The sequence below is a fragment of the Rutidosis leptorrhynchoides genome, chromosome 10 (assembly GCF_046630445.1).
Source record: "Rutidosis leptorrhynchoides isolate AG116_Rl617_1_P2 chromosome 10, CSIRO_AGI_Rlap_v1, whole genome shotgun sequence".
Taxonomy (NCBI): domain Eukaryota; kingdom Viridiplantae; phylum Streptophyta; class Magnoliopsida; order Asterales; family Asteraceae; genus Rutidosis; species Rutidosis leptorrhynchoides.
Genome location: NC_092342.1, coordinates 332,767,647 through 332,773,436, shown reverse-complemented (window position 1 = coordinate 332,773,436; position 5,790 = coordinate 332,767,647).

Sequence of the window (5,790 nt, the reverse complement as noted above, 5' to 3'; positions counted from 1 at the left end):
ACCATTCTGCTCTTAGATACCTATTTTCAAAACAAGATGCTAAACCAAGATTAATCCGTTGGATCTTACTCTTACAAGAGTTTGATATTGAAATCCGAGATAAAAAAGGAGCAGAAAATCTCGCCGCTGATCATCTTTCTCGTCTTGAAAATCCCGAATTAGAAGTTCTGAATGAATCGGCCATACAAGACAACTTTCCTGATGAATATCTATTGAAGATAGATTATAAAGAAATCCCATGGTTTGCAGACTATGCAAACTACTTGGTTTGTGGATTCCTTGAAAAAGGATTATCGTACCAAAGACGAAAGAAATTCTTCAGTAATATAAAACACTATTTCTGGGAAGATCCACACCTGTTTAAAAGTTGTCCCGATGGAATAATACGCCGATGTGTATTTGGAGATGAAGCTAGTAAAATTTTAAACCATTGTCACACAGGACCAACAGGAGGGCATTATGGGCCTCAACTAACAGCAAGAAAAGTTTATGAAGCTGGATTCTATTGGCCTACAATTTACAAAGACGCACACCTTCTTTGCAAATCCTGTGATGCATGTCAAAGGGCCGGAAAAATAAGTCAACGTGATGAAATGCCACAAAATGTCATCCAAGTATGTGAAGTATTTGACATTTGGGGTATTGACTTTATGGGTCCATTTCCAAAATCTCATAATAATCTATATATACTCGTAGCCATTGATTATGTATCTAAATGGGCGGAAGCACAAGCTCTCCCAACCAACGATGCACGAGTTGTAGTAAACTTTTTAAAACGTCTTTTTGCAAGGTTTGGAACACCGAAAGCTTTAATAAGTGATCGGGGTACTCATTTTTGTAATAATCAACTTGAAAAAGTTCTTAAAAGATATGGAGTAACTCATAAAATCTCCACCGCATATCATCCACAAACAAGTGGACAAGTTGAAAATACAAACCGAGCTTTAAAACGTATTCTAGAGAAAACCGTAGGATCAAATCCAAAGGAATGGTCCATTAAATTGGAGGATGCACTCTGGGCTTTTAGAACAGCCTACAAAACTCCAATTGGAACCACACCTTTTAGACTTGTTTATGGAAAAGCATGTCATCTTCCAGTAGAAATTGAACACAAAGCATTTTGGGCTTTGAAGACATGTAATCTTGATTTACATGAAGCTGGACGTCTACGATTAAGTCAACTAAACGAATTAGAAGAATTAAGACATGAAGCATACGAAAATTCGTTAATCTATAAAGAAAGAACGAAGAAATGGCATGATAAAAGAATCAGAAGTTCAAAAGAATTCAAAGAAGGAGACAGAGTTCTTCTTTTCAATTCACGATTCAAGCTATTTCCTGGAAAATTGAAATCAAGATGGTCTGGACCATTCATAGTCAAAAGAGTTTTCCCATACGGAACGATAGAATTGATAAATTCAAATGGGATTGAATTTAAAGTTAATGGTCACAGAGTTAAACATTACATACATGGTCCGATGGAAGTCGACAACGAAATTAATCACAATTTCGACACCACAGCTAACTAAGTGTGGGGAGAATCAAGTCTTTAAAGGATAATATGTATTTCTGTTAGAGTTAGATTGTCTGTTTTCGTATAGTTCTCGAAAATGGAACACGTATGGTCTTTCCCTAGCAGACCCTAAAGAACTAGTCTTCTCCCCCCATTCTGAATTTTTATTTTTTTTAGGTTTTTACGAAATGAAGACTGCCTGTGAACTAAACCATGGTCTAATGCTACACGCTTTGATCACTAAACGTAATAATGACATACTCCCGAGTGAAATAGTATCAGTAATCAGAGAAAGAATGGACGGAGTTAGAAAAGGATCCAGATGCGAAGATAATAAGTTACAATTTGGTAAAGGAAAATCAAAATCCGCAGCGAAAAGAAGAGCACGACACCTAGAAAAATGTCACAAATGCGGAAAATGGTCACATGGAGGTAAATGTTCAAATAATCAAACCTATTCAAATACCGAATTTGTTACTTTATGCAGAGACGGACCGTTCATATGTTTAGAAGAAAAGACAATGAATGCTCGAGGTTACGCCTATGCAGCCATGGAAGACCAATTAAACCGACTATCTTATGAATATAATAGATCATATAACTAAGAAATCTATTTCACAGGTATGTCTGTACAGTTTTTATTTTTATTTTATTTTTATTTTTAACCTTTTGATAATAAACGCTAATTTGTTCGCTAAAAAGTATTAAATTGGTATTAAATAAAATTAGGTTTGGCGACCGAAATTATTGATATCGTTCAAAAATTTATTACATCACTGCGAAATTTAACGTTTATTCTTAAGGTATAAATATCTTTAATCAATCAACCCAAAATATTTCAAAAATTCGTCATGAGTTAAATTAGGTTTTGGAACCGAAATTACTTTACCGAAAAGAGGGGCGCATATTTTTGATAATATTTGATTGATTAAAGTGGGATAAAAAGACAAAAAGATTTTTAATTTTATTTTTACCATGTTTTTAATCTTAATATTTAAATCTTAAATTAATATTGTAAACTTTGTAAAACAATATATTTAAAAATTGTAAATATTTGAAAAATTAATATAAGTTTGGTATGAATTTATGAATTTTTAAATTAAGTCTGGTGTGAATTTTAAAATTTTAAAATATTAATTTTTAATTTTATGCATTTTAAATTTTAAGTTTGGTGTGATTATTTTTAATATTAATTTTGAATTTTATATTTAAGTTGTGTGAATTCAAAAACAAAAATTTACTTTATCTCATTAAGTTAAGAATATGATTTTTAAAATTCGTCGTAAGTTGAAGACTAGGTCTCTGAACCGAAATTGCTTTACCCGAGGAAGGGACGAGAACTTTTATTATCATTATTTTTAATCTTATTAAATTAAAGTATGCCAAAAACATTAAAAAACCCAAAAATCTTAGCTTTTAAAACAATCGCTACAAAAAAGACAAATTTTAAAATTTTGTCGAAGGACGGACTAGGACATCGATCCGAAACGACCTCGTCCTAAATAACAAGGGAAACAAAATTTTAAAATTAATTTCTTAATTGTTTTATAAGTTAAGGATTAAAAAAAAAAAAAAAAAAAAAAAAAAAAAGGGTAACTCCGCGACTCGCGGAGTTTTCAGTGAAAACCTCCGCGACTCGCGGAGGGACCAAATTACAGAAAAAAAATAAAACAGCTGCACACGATCAGTTCACTCCCACCAACACATAAACACCCAAAATACTGCGAAAAAGAACTCGAAAAAACCCGAAAATCACCCCCAAAAATCTCAATTTTTAACCGTTAATCACCAAATTTTTTGCTAAAATCATGTTGAGAAGGATGATATCTAGGAACTACTCAAGAAAAACGGTAAATTTCTACACCTAAACACCATTTAATTCGAATTTTAGTGTTCTTGAGCTATTTTTCCCCAATTTGATTTTGATGCTTTTTAGTGTAATTAGACTTAAATTGTTTATGTATTATGCTTGTATAACCTAGATTGATGCTGTTTAACATGATTAGAAGCCTTAAACTTCAAATTTTGAATAATCTAGGGTTTGTGTTCTTGAGCAATTTGGGGCTTTTTGATATAAACAGGTTATGGCCGATTTTTGTCATGAATTATTGCTAAATTGAGTAGTGTAACATGTCTAGGTAGTTAAATGATCCAAACTTTGAGCCTAAACATGATTTTGAGAATTAAAGTGGACTTTTTCAAGTCCAAAATTCATGAACTTGATTTTTGAAAGATAATGCCATTTGAGACTTGTTTATTTGCTAGTAATGATTATTTTGACATGTTATTTGAGTTGAATGCTTATGAACTTGGCGAAAATTTTCGTATATGCTTATTTGAAAAAGTGTAGATTTGATAAAAATGTGGAAATAAGCTTAAGTTTGATATAAATTGATAATGTCATTGTAATTATTTTGATTGATGATTTTGCTGACACTAATGCATATTTGGATGCACAAAATTTGTGTTTGATGTGTTTTGCAGAATGAAAGGGGTGAATCTTCATCCCAAGCCCGCCATGCTCCTGCTGAGAACTTGGAACAACAGGAGGTAGATAACTACTACAAGCAGGATGTACCTCATCCAGTCATGACCTTTTCAGATATGCACTTGGAACAGTTGCACCCGAACCTGAGATTTGACAGACTTTGGATAGATTATCCAAAATATCAACGGGGTTTGCATACTCTTCATTCCAAGGTTGTTGAGGTACCAAGGGTCATAGAATGGGGACCCTTGGAAGCTGTAGAATTGGCCGGGCCAATTAGGGAATTACTGGTACAGAGGTATGGTAATTCTTCTTTTAATGACTGGATATGTTTATTCACCATACGCAGACCTGTATATAAAGTATGGTGTGAAGAGTTGTTATGTAGTATAGAGTTGAATGATCGGGTAGCTAGTTTAACCGATCGTTCTTTTATTAGATTTTTGTTAGGCGGTTCGATGCGCCACATGTCTTTACTGGACATGGCTCAGGCTTTACGTATATATACGCCTGAGGAATTAGCGTCTACCGATTGTAGAGGATTGATACTAAACGGTAGGAAAATAGATGAGAATTTTGATACACACGGTGTGTGGAGTCAAATGACAAGCCACCACCGTTTCAAAGGGGGAAACTACTCTTATTTGGATATAGATAGAGCCGAATTAAGAGTAATACATAGGTTTTTAGCTAATTCGATTACACAAAGGGGTAAAAACAAAGAAAAGGTAAATGAACAAGATTTGTTTTACCATATGTGTATTCGAGACCCACACAGCGCTGTAAGTATACCATATTGTGTGGGTTATTATTTATCAGCTATGGTTCGAGGGATGCGTCCACATAGCATAATAGGAGGTGGTATTTTTATTACTTTGATTGGTGAATATCTCGGTGTGGATATAAGTCGGGGGGGATTATTAGTAGAAGAGCCGGAACCCCGCGACACTATAGGTTTAAATGTATACCATGGTGCGAAAGTGTTGAAGCGGCGAAATAACGCCGCAGTACGATACAATGGTAGACATCCACAGGTAGAGAGAAACCAGGAACAAGGTAATGTAGGAGGGGGGAATGAGATGCAAGAAATGCATAGGTTTATAGCTTCTCAGGAATACGAAAATGCTAGACAGAGAGCATTTGAAGATTGGCAAGTTCATCAGAACCAGATCATAGCGCATTGCCAACATATAGGTAGAAACTATATTCCTACTCCGAAACCCGTCTTCCCTCCTTGGTCGATAGAGATGCAGCCACCATATCCTACGTATGACCCTGCCGAGGCATTCTATAGCACTTATGGTTATGCGTGGAACCCCTATTGGTACCAATATCATCCTTAGTTTACTTATTTTTTTTTTTTTTTTTTTTTTTGTAATTTGTAATTATTGATATGTTTAATATTTTTGTTAATATTGTAATCATTTTTATAATTATCTAACTTTTATTCTTAGATTTTAATAATTTTTGAATGTGGGGTAATAAACCAAACTTCAAAAATATGTATATATGTTTGCAGTTTATCTTATGTAAACAACAGGGTAAAACAACGCATTTTCAAAGACTGGCATTAAGTTCAGCAAAAGCAAGTAATTTTGACGACAATGATGCAAAATATATGTGAAATAACAACAAGACGGAATGAACAAATGATGTGCACCATTTATCATTCAGCAAACAAACGCCAATATATTTGGAAACTTTGGTAAAAATTTACTCATTTTCACACAAATCACCCTCAATAATTTAAATTGTTACTGATTTCTTGCAAATGAGGGCATTGCAAGAT